General features: G+C 43.1%; 1 pseudogene; it reads right to left on the minus strand.

Moving 5' to 3' along the window:
* Positions 1 to 7,760: 7,760 nt before the first annotated feature.
* LOC123724536 (aquaporin-4-like) lies at positions 7,761 to 9,577 on the minus strand (annotated as a pseudogene).
* Between the last annotated feature and the right edge of the window lie 2,830 nt (positions 9,578 to 12,407).

Raw genomic sequence — 12,407 nt, forward strand, 5'->3', positions numbered from 1 at the left:
CTCCTCAAATGGGGGGACTATGTACAAAAAGTGCTGTAATTTCTAAACGGTTCACCCCATAGGGATGAAAATACCCTCAAATTAACAGTCTGCACTTTAACCTCATAGTCATTGTATCATTTCAAATCCAAAGTGCTGGAGTACAGAGCCAAAACAACAACAAAAACGTGTCCCTCTCCCAATGTTTTTGGAGCTCACTGTACTGTATGTTGCCCTTGTGGGAGTTCATAAACTTCTTATGCTGCCAACTTAGGGTTCATATAGACGTACAGTTAACATTTCCCTGACTTTACCCTAAGGAGATAGATGTGGAGAGTTGTAATGTTAAACACCCTCTTCCCTAACTTTACTCAGAGTAACAAAATGGGAGGACATGTGAGAAGCCAAGTGCCTAACTAACAGAGCTGTCATTTAAAATCAAATGTAATATGATAGTGAACAAATCTCAGGCAGCCTGTTTATCTCTGCTGCTATATGGCAGTGCTGGACGTCGTGGGTAATTAGGTGGCAGTAATGGAAATCGTCTGTCAGACAGATCCGACAGTGTGTATCTATGGGGAGTGTGTTAATGACATTTATTACAATGGAAAAAGCAGTGTGATCCACTTCAATCCATCACAGCAGTGCAGAGAGTAGAACATAGCAATATAACCAGATTTTCTGAGTGAGTGTGATGCGAATGTGTCACAATGTTAGATATGTGAGGAAATTAATATGAAACACCTTGATCCTAAACCTGCACACGTTGAGGGACTGAAAATCACTTTTAATGGACTTTTTCCTTTGAAAATGTTTTTTTTTTTTTTTTGTCAAATATTAAGATTAATCTAGGTCCAGTACAGAAAGGAGCAACCAACAAGCAAACACAGCCCTACAGAAACAGCCAAAGTGAAACCTTCCTTTCTGAAACCTCTTTGCTTAACTGAAGCAGTGTCTTTTGTCTCTGACCGTGTCTCAGCCTCCAAGGCATATCACCAGGAAGGAAGGCTGAGACATTTGGAAAAAACACCCACGCCTCGTTTTGCACCCCCGTACCCAATTAGCAATTAGCCAGGCCTTTAAGTGGAGACCTTTGCTGTGGCGTCTGATCCCAGCCGGATTTATATGCCGCTTGTGCAGTTGCTGATAAGAGAAGGGCCCCAGAATACATATTAGAGTTTTACATTTAATTTTATGATGATTTGCATGTCAGGAGAGCCTTGGGGGCTCCGGGGAATAACATGGCCGCTCTTCAAAAGGATATCTGTGTTCCGCGTGGCAGCAAAGTGTGTAGGATTGCGCTTTTTTTGTGTGCAGGTAGGTAATTTACTCCCTGACTAATCTGCAGAGATAGGGAGAAGTTGTAGAAGAAAAATCACTTACACAAAGAACAAAGCTCTCTCGCTCTCTCTCGCTCTCTCTGAGGCACCTTGTCAAAACCTACAAAATGAACACCATGCATTAGATAGAGATGCTCCCTCAGCAAAGGGCTGGCATGAAAGAGGGATGTGTGTGTTTGTGTGGACATGTTTGTGTGTGAAAGAGTGTGTGTATATAAATTGTTTAATTGTGTGCATATTTATGAGTGTGTGTGTGCGCGTGTGTACGTGTGTGCTCTTATATAAACAGAAAGTGCTCACATTACACCTGCCCTTCACACTCGCTATTGACTACAACCAGTCTTCCCAGCAGTAGTCTCTAATGAGATCACAGTCAGGGACAAACGCTCTATTTATCTGTCTGTCTCGCGGGAGAAACCTGCAACACCATGTAAACATGCCCACTATATCAAACAACACACTAAACCCACACACACTAATTCAGAAACTCCATTTGCACACATACAATGCCTATCAGAGCAATGCTTGTCACAAGAAAGAATGTAGGAAATCCTTAAAGACTAGATTACACAGCCAGTAGTACACCATCCCTTACATACACAATATAATTAACATTATAACAAAAAGTACCTACACAACTGCACAATCATTCACAGTGTAAAGACTTTACAATAGTGTAATAACCACATATGAAGTAGGCCTACACCATAACACCTTTAATGAGATCCCCTGGTACTTTTGTATACTTTTTTAGCCAGTAGTTCTGAAAGCCCTCACAAGCCAAAAGTGGTCCCCGGAAATTGCTTCTTAAAAGTCACACACGTGCAGATATGTTCACCACGTCATTGCTCTCTCTCGCTCGCTCTGCTGTGTGTGCATCAGGAGGTAAAAAAATACTTAGTCGCCAAAGTTCCGGAGCATGTCTTTAATGTCTTACCTACTCTCTATCAATCTCATATATACTTTCTGATCATATATTTGGTATTTTATCCTCCTTAAACATTTCATTATTCTGAAAAGGTATGAACAGCAGGAGAACAGACATGCTTTGGAATGTACATCTAGAAGCATATTTCTCTCCCTGCCAGCCAGCGTAAATAGCAAGCTGTCACTTCAGCTTTAATGAGTTCTAGGATCCATTATTAATGACATGCCAAACAACTGGATGGCTCAGGGCTGACTGCACATCCTATACACTGTGTTTGCTCCACTATCTACACACACTCACGCACGCAAGCTGCACACAAGTAAGCACAACAACAACACACACACACAGCGTCCCAGAGTGTGGGGAAATATGAAACATGTAAGTATGATGAGATTCTTACTGGGAACAATAGAACTGCAGTATAACAACAGAATATTGTCATTAATCTATTTCCATATTTAACTTTGTAATTGAATAAGGTGTATGACCATGATAGGGCATTCCCACATGGTGAACACCTGGGAGCTGTCCATTCAGCACTGCCCTGGTCAGCTACTCCTGACAAGCCATCAACACACTCTACATGTGCAGGACCATGGACAGCGACAACTTCCAAGACTAACAGAGATCAGAATTTCCTCACCACAAGTGATTAATCATTTTAGCAGCAAACTGTAAAATGGCTGTAAAGTGGCTTGTCCACTATCCTACCCCATGGGCAAAACAGTGCTGCTCCCCTCGCCCATATAAGTCGCACCAACCACCTCCATAATCTTTACGAGGAAATTAAAAACCAACCAAATTTCAGACAGTTCTTACCTGAAACATCTGACATCAATCATTGGCTTTTCTCTCTGAAAAACGGCAATATGCTGCTTCCCCGGCACGCTACAGAGAAATGCATTAGCCTGGCGAGGGACGGAAGACAGAACAGTCGCTCCAAGGCTCCAGTAGCCCCTCAGGCTAAGATCAGGAGACAATTAGCGTATTCCTGCATCATATCAAATGAACATTATTCTGGATTCCGTTTATAGCTTTTCTAATGATCAACTCTATACAATAATTATTATTATATTATATAGCTGGTTTGTTTGGAAAGCCTCCCCGCAATAGAGTTGTGGCTCTCTTGCACTCCCGCCTTTAGCTCGCCTGCGCTACTCCTCGCGGCGGGAGAGGCTGATGTTATTCGTGATGATTAGTTTTGATGGAGACCTTCCGCGGGCACTTTTCTTCTAATGGATGGAGAGACACTGCTGTGTGCCAGGCAGGGAAACAGCAGATGATGGTGGTTATATAAACTGTAGCCTGTGTCAACTGCCACTATCTATCGAAATCAAATATGTATCCTACTATACATTAGAGAAAGTACACCTCTTGGACACTGTCTGGACCAATGGACCAATCAACAGTGTGAATCTCAATCAAGAGGAAGAGATAGGAGTCAGGCTGTGTTGACTATTCAGAAAGGAATTAATAAAGTGTGTCTACATGTCTAATTTCATTATTGTGTATGTTTTTTATTTCCATAAAACTATTTATCTCTCTCTCTTTCTATCTTGCTCTCTCTGTCAGGTAAATGTTTTATTTTTAATGCAGCCCAATAAGTCATGCAGCTCGTACATCCACAGTAGGTGCTGATCAAAGGGCTTAGAACACAATAGTGACACCATGCCCGTAAGCCACCATTAATTACTTTCTCGTCCTGAAATTGGGAGTCTACTTGGGCTCAGAGAGATGTAAAGGAAGGGCGAGCAACAGACACAGGAAAGTAGAAGGAGAGAGAATGGAGAGGAAGGGTGAACAACAGACAGGAAAGTAGAAGGAGAGAGAATGGAGAGGAAGGGTGAACAACAGACACAGGAAAGTGGAAGGAGAGAGAATGGAGAGGAAGGGTGAACAACAGACACAGGAAAGTGGAAGGAGAGAGAATGGAGAGGAAGGGTGAACAACAGACAGGAAAGTAGAAGGAGAGAGAATGGAGAGGAAGGGTGAACAACAGACACAGGAAAGTGGAAGGAGAGAGAATGGAGAGGAAGGGTGAACAACAGACACAGGAAAGTGGAAGGAGAGAGAATGGAGAGGAAGGGTGAACAACAGACAGGAAAGTGGAAGGAGAGAGAATGGAGAGGAAGGGTGAACAACAGACAGGAAAGTGGAAGGAGAGAGAATGGAGAGGAAGGGTGAACAACAGACAGGAAAGTGGAAGGAGAGAGAATGGAGAGGAAGGGTGAACAACAGACAGGAAAGTGGAAGGAGAGAGAATGGAGAGGAAGGGTGAACAACAGACACAGGAAAGTAGAAGGAGAGAGAATGGAGAGGAAGGGTGAACAACAGACACAGGAAAGTAGAAGGAGAGAGAATGGAGAGGAAGGGTGAACAACAGACAGGAAAGTGGAAGGAGAGAGAATGGAGAGGAAGGGTGAACAACAGACACAGGAAAGTAGAAGGAGAGAGAATGGAGAGGAAGGGTGAACAGACACAGGAAAGTGGAAGGAGAGAGAATGGAGAGGAAGGGTGAACAACAGACAGGAAAGTGGAAGGAGAGAGAATGGAGAGGAAGGGTGAACAACAGACACAGGAAAGTGGAGGGAGAGAGAATGGAGAGGAAGGGTGAACAACAGACAGGAAAGTGGAAGGAGAGAGAATGGAGAGGAAGGGTGAACAACAGACACAGGAAAGTAGAAGGAGAGAGAATGGAGAGGAAGGGTGAACAACAGACAGGAAAGTAGAAGGAGAGAGAATGGAGAGGAAGGGTGAACAACAGACAGGAAAGTGGAAGGAGAGAGAATGGAGAGGAAGGGTGAACAACAGACACAGGAAAGTAGAAGGAGAGAGAATGGAGAGGAAGGGTGAACAACAGACAGGAAAGTGGAAGGAGAGAGAATGGAGAGGAAGGGTGAACAACAGACAGGAAAGTAGAAGGAGAGAGAATGGAGAGGCAGTCAAAGAGCGATAGAGATTGGGAGAGAGGGCCATAATGAGCTATTATCAGCAACTCTATTCTGACTGGGTTGTTTTCTTACAGTTGTGTGGTAACAGTTCTCCGGTTGAGTTAGCATCACCTTGGTCACTCAGCCCTATAGTAGTGGTTACTGTCCTGACAACGGTGCACCACTTGTGGATAATTTGGTCCCTGTTACCACTGAGGGGAGGATACGGTCCCTAACTACCAGCACACTGATGAGTATGATTGTGTCAACTTTGAGGATCTCTCAATGATTGTGGTGACTTTGTGTTAGTATTGCAGTGTTTTGGTGAACTGATCTGTTGATGATGAGAAGCCACAGACAGGGAGACGGTAGGCTGGGCGCCCCTTCAGGCATGTCTTGTTTGATTGGTCTCCTGTGATATTCCACCACAAATTGGTAAATATTAAACCCCGGTCAGTCAGTCAGACATCAATAATACTTCATATTTAAACATCCTCAGTGGAGGTACTCATCAGAACAAGGGGAGCTCATGGCTGTGTGTAATCAGCCTGCCCTGTTTTATTCTCCTTCAGGCTTGTCATCTGAATCCTCCCATTCATTCACAGTACAATGAAGCTGTGTGATTTCCTTCACATTCTGAGGCTAAACATCTCCCTCATTGCCAGAATGTCCAGCAACAGAACAAGGTATTGACATAGCTAGCACTTTCTATGTCCCTGTCTCTATGTCCTTGTGGTATTTACTACAGTATGTCTGTGTCTTGCTACTCTGGTCAATGAATTTAAATGAGAATAATTGTGTTTTTTTCTCCCTCCAGTTAATTTAAGTGGAGCAATTATACTTAAAATTGTAATAGATAGACACAGGATAGAACACAGAGCTCTTTGAGGAGAGAGGGACTCCACTGTACCAACATAACAGTTTACTAAGCACTGTCCTGGGACTGGCCTACTGTACACACACATAAATGCACGCACAACACCTGTGCTTACAAACACACAGAAAACACTCCTGCATGCACATTGCATGCACATGCTTGGGCTTTCCCTAAAACTTGAAAGCCTGTCAAGCCTTTCCTTATGTCTTTGGTGCCCTCTGCTGTTAGAAAGTGGTAAGTACACCTCAACATTGATCAAACTTCAGTTCCACTTCAGAACCTCATACGCAGGGGATTTGTTTTGGAAAACACTGTATCTGATAGCGGTGGGTTAGGGAAAGCATACTGGAGATCATGAATCATGTTGCTAAACCAATCAATCAATTAATCAATCAACAAATCAACCAATCCATCGGCCAGTTCACTTTATTAGTGATGAGGTACCTCAGTATACTGCAGCACAGCTCAGTGGAAAGACAACTTATATAAAATTCAAGAGATATGTCCAACATGAGGTCTTATCCATTACAACAATATTAACAGTATAAAAACAGCACGAAACAGCTTAATCCTTCTGGCTGAACAATAATCATTATGTGCTCTTTAAACAATAATTTGATCAATTATAGTATTCACTTACAACAGAGGAAGATCAGTGTGTGTGTGTTTGTGTGTGTGTGTGATTAAATATGTTCATGAGAGAGGGATAGGAGGGGAGGACAATAGCAATAATCTAAAGGGAGACAGTAAAACAGTTGAAATAAACACAGTAGTATAAAAGTAGAATAAATCTCTCTAAGCCACCCCGTCACACCGCTGTCACATCCCTGTCACATCTTATTATACACATATTACATATAAAGTTATCTTTTGGAGAATCGTTCAGGCCAATAAGAATACAAAGATAAAGAGAGATGTACATAATGTACACTCAGCAGAGAGGGTAGAGACTTCACCACATGCACTGAAAGAAGGACTGGTGCTGTGAGTCTTGGGTCTGTGTCTGTTTCTACAGTGAGCTCCAAAAGTATTGGGACAGTGACACACGGTATTCCAGCACTTTGGATTTGAAATGATACAATGACTATGAGCTAAAAGTGCAGACGGTCAGCTTTAATTTGAGTGTATTTTCATCCATATCAGGTAAACCGTTTAGAAATTACAGCACTTTTTGTACATAGTCCCCTCATTTTAGGAGACCAAAAGTATTAGGGAAAATTCACTTATATAAATTGTAATATTTTGTCCCATATTCCTAGCATGCAATGACAATGATTACATCAAGCTTGTGACTCTACAAACTTGTTAGATGCATTTGCTGTTTGTTTTGGTTGTTTTTCAGATTATTTTGTTCCCAATAGAAATGAATGGTAAATAATGTATTGTGCCACTTTGGAGTCACTTTTACTGTGACTCCAAAATAATACAATACATTATTTACCATTCATTTGTATTCACACAATGCATGAAACCACTAAATGATCTGCTTGAGCTCTCTCTTTGTGTGTGTAAACACATAGGGTAATGTGTGCAGTGTATACAGCTTTTGTGTGGTTGTGCATTGCGTCAATGTTTTTGTGGTTGTGGTTGTATGCCTCTACCACTGTGTGGTTGAGTGAAGTTGTGAGAGAGGATGTGCGTGGTTAGGTTTGAGGGATTTCATGTGGTTGTGTGTAGGTTGTGTGTAGGTTGTGTGTGGTTGTGTTTCATTTGTTCACCCTTACCCAGTGGTTCTCCCAGCTCCAGGTGACCATGGCAGGTCCGAATGATCGAGCAGGGTTCACACTGGCACCAGTGTAAGGAAGCTAAACAGAGGAGAGATAATTGTGGAAGGACCACCAGAGGGCAGGCTGGACTCACGGATAGTAGCCCAACAAGGCATGTGAGACAAGGTAACCAGAGGCAATTAAGCACAGCTGATGGTACTAATGAGATATTCTCTTTCCCCTACAAGAGAGAGGATGGAACCAGCAAGAGGGGGGGAAGATAAACTATCTCTGGAGAATGGCTACGGAGAGAGAGAGGTGCTATCCATGAAGAGCCATTAAGACGGTTATGAATATGTGATTGTTGTTATAGTTTGAAGATAATCGTAATGTGATCCTGTGTCATCTAAAGAAGATGTATGTTGTTCCTTTGGAGATTCTCATTGACTGTGTTGGAGTGTTTGTATTGTCAGAAATCCCTCAATAGAGAACTGTGTTGAATCAAGAAAACCTACTCTGGACTCGTTTATTCCACCTTTCCACTTTAGAGTGACACCAAATGACTTGGTCCGCTCACATAATACACACATATACTAATTGGGACCAGAGAGCTTAGGGTAGTGTAGTGATACCTACGGCTAGGGTTAGGTTTAGGGGCTAGAGTTAGTGCTAGGGTTAGGGTTTGTTGACTGGTGAAGAGTGGCAAACTCTGTTGGCTGGCTGAGGTACTACTCACAGCGAACAGGTGTCCGATGCAGACAGAGAAGCCAATTGCCAGGTCAGCTGAGCCCTTCAGGTCTCTGCATTTGGGGTCACAGGTGGCAAACATGGTGAAGATGAGTTCGAAGGTGATGAAAAGTTCTACTACCAGGGCATGGCCCACAGAGATACTGGTGTTCACCTAGGGAGAGTCACGTGACCTTGGTTAGCAAACAAGACAGGATGTAAGGCACATGCAGTAGACTTGAGGACAAGGGCTAAATCCCAAATGCCAAATGCACTACTTTTGACTAGAGCCGCGGCATATGGCAAAAATGAAAAAACTCTTTGGTCCTTTAAAAATCTGCTGTATGTAAAATATAGTATGCTATAGCTGGGAAAATAAATACATGAGTCTCTGGATGACAACATAATGATGTTTGTTTCCAACATTAGGGCTGTTTTCCTAAAGAAATAAAATCTGCTTTGTGTTTTTATTTTGTTTCCTTGCCACGATACTAACATGTATCGTGATACTGGTTTTATCCCGGGCCAACTTTTGACCAGGGCCCGTAGGGCTCTGATTTAAAAGTAGTGCACTATGTAGGGAATAGTGTGCCATTTTAGACTCGGACAATGACTACCCATAACAACTTAAACTTTGAGTTCCTCTTCAGTGATGATGACAACTAATCAAGGTTAAAGTTCAGACTCTGTCTCCCTTCCTTCTTACTGATGTGACGCCCATCTCGCCACTGACAACATCTGGAGTAACCCCGTAGAGCACAGCTGCATCCACCACTGCCCCCAGACACTGTGCCAGGAGGTAAAACACTGCCTTGGCCAGGCTGAGTCACTGGGTCACCACCATGGCTGCGGTCACCGCAGGGTTAATATGGGCTCCACTGATGTGTCCAAAACACTTGACCAGGATGGGGATGCTGATTCCGAAGCAGAGGGAGATGAGGACTAGGTCAGGGTGGGTGCTCCTCCTCAGCCACCCAGTTGATGGTGGAACCCAGGCTGAGGAGGACAAAGATTATCATGGCTAGGAACTCCGCCCCTGTGCAACACCAGAACTCCTGCGTCAAGATCCCATTGAAGGCGGCCATGACCCTGTCTCTATGACAACATGCAGGCCAGGAGGGAGAGGAGATGGGTCGGCACAGGTTGGTACAGCAAGGACACACACACCGGGACCAACACGTCCTGATAAGAGGAGAGAGAGGAGAGAGGCTGAGGGAGAGAGAGGAGAGAGGCTGAGGGAGAGAGAGGAGAGAGGATGAGGGAGAGAGAGGAGAAAGGATGGGGAGAGAGAGGAGAGAGAGGGAGAGAGGGTAAGGTGAAGGAGAGAGAGAGACAGAGACAGTGAGAGAGAGAGAAAGAGAAAGAGGAGGAAAGCCATCCAGCTTCACTCACTGGTAGTTTAGAAATATTTGTTTAATTTACACCAAACAACAAATGTGGCCCTGCATTTCCCTGTTTATAAAGGTGATGCCTCTGATTCGGAGGATGTTTCAGGTGTATCCATCAACATCCCCTCACTGCTGATATACTGCTCAGTTTGGACAGAGAACAGGCAGATCATTGCTGATTATAATAGCCTCTATTTATCCATAATGATGCATTTCGAGTTTCGCTGCCGTTCTAGTTCTAATTCGCTTTTGTGTGCCTTGAATTCTAAGGAAATCACAGACAGTGTCACCAGCAAAGCACCATCACACCTCTTCCTCCATGCTTCCACCGGTCTAATGTGCATTGCTTGTGTTTCTTGATCCAAGCAAGTCTCTTCTTCTTATTGGTGTCCTTTAATAGTGGTTTCTTTACAGCAATTCGACCACCAAGGCCTGATCTCCTCTTAACAGTTGATGTTGAGATGTGTCTGTTACTTGAACTCTGAGAAGCGTTTATTTGGGCTGCAATCTGAGGTGCAGTTAACTCTAATGAACTTATCTTCTGCAGCAGAGGGAACTCTGGGTCTTCCTTTCCTGTGGCGGTCCTCATGAGAGCCAGTTTCATCATAGTGCTTGATGGTTTTTGTGACTGCACTTGAAGAAACTTTGTAAGTTTTAGAAATTTCCCGCATTGACTGACCTTCATGTCTCAAAGTAATGATGGACTGTTGTTTCTCTTTGCTTATTCGAGCTGTTCTTGCTATAATATAGACTTGGTCTTTTACCAAATAGGGATAGTGTCATGCCCTGATCTGTTTCTCCTGTCCTTGTGTTTGTCTCCACCCCCTCCAGGTGTCGCTCATCATCCCCGGTGTATTTATCCCTGTGTTTTCTGTCTCTCTGGGCCAGTTCGTCTTGTTTGCCAAGTCAACCAGTGTTTATCTCCTAGCTCCTATTTTTCCCAGTCTCTGTTTTTCCTAGTCCTCCTGGTTTTGACCCTTGCCTGTCCTGACACCGAACCCGCCTGCCTGACCATTCTTCCTGCCCTGACCTTGAGCCTGCCTAACGCCTTGTACTGTTTGGACTCTGACCTGGTTACTGAACCCCTGCCTGTCCTGACCTCGAGACTGTCTAACGCCCTGTACTGTTTGGATCCTGACCTGGTTTATGAACTCTCGCCTGTACCCGACCTGCCTTTTGCCTACCCCTTGGGTTATAATAAATATCGGAGCTCAACCATCTGACTCCTATGTCTGCATATGGGTCTCGCCTTGTGCCCTTACAGCTATCTTCTGAAAACCAACCCTACCTTGTCACAACACAACTGATTGGCTCAATCACATTAAGAAATAAAGAAATTCCACAAATTAACAGGTTACTACATTTTCCCATATGTATTATTTCATAGTTTTGATAGCATGCAAAATAGGCAACAAAAATATACAGTACTAGTCAAAAGTTGACACACCTACTCATTTTCTACATTGTAGAATAATAGTGAAGGTATTATGGCATTAATACATGTCACATATCAGTTTGAAAACAATGTAAAAAATGATATAGAGTTGAAGTCGGAAGTTTACATACACTTAGGTTGGAGTCATTAAAACTCGTTTTTCAACCACTCCACAAATTTCTTGTTAACAAACTATAGTTTTGGCAAGTTGGTTAGGACATCTACTTTGTGCATGACACAAGTAATTTTCCAACAACTGTTTACAGACAGAATATTTCACTCATAATTCACTGTATCACAATTCCAGTGGGTCAGAAGTTCACATACACTAAGTTGACTGTGCCTTTAAACAGCTTGGAAAATTTCAGAAAATAATGTCATGGCTTTAGAAGCTTCTGATAGGCTAATTGACATAATTTGAGTCAATTGGAGGTGTACCTGTGGATGTATTTCAAGGCCTACCTTCAAACTCAATGCCTTTTTGCTTGACATCATGGGAAAATCAAAAGAAAATCAGCCAAGACCTCAGAAAAAAATGATAGACCTCCACAAGTCTGGTTCATCCTTGGGAGCAATTTCCAAACACCTGAAGGTACCATGTTCAAACAACAGTACGCAAGTATAAACACCATGGGACCACGCAGCCGTCATACCGCTCAGGAAGGAGACGCGTTCTGTCTCCTAAAGATGAATGTACTTTGGTGCGAAAAGTGCAAATCAATCCCAGAACAACAGCAAAGGACCTTGTGAAGATGCTGGAGGAAACCGGTACAAAAGTACCTATATCCACAGTAAAACAAGTCCTATATCGACATAACCTGAAAGGCCGCTGAGCAAGGAAGAAGCCACTGCTCCAAAACCGCCATAAAAAAGCCAGACTACAGTTTGCAACTGCACATGGGGACAAAGATTGTACTTTTTGGAGAAATGTCCTCTGGTCTGATGAAACACATATAGAACTGTTTGGCCATAAAGACCATCATTATGTTCGGAGGAAAAAGGGGGAGGCTTTTTTAAATGTATTTTTAAATGTATTTATTTCACCTTTATTTAACCAGGTAGGCTAGTTGAGAACAAGTTCTCATTTACAACTGCAAC

This window comes from Salmo salar, chromosome 10 (assembly GCF_965601325.2).
Source record: "Salmo salar chromosome 10, fSalSal1, whole genome shotgun sequence".
NCBI classification, from domain to species: Eukaryota; Metazoa; Chordata; class Actinopteri; order Salmoniformes; family Salmonidae; genus Salmo; species Salmo salar.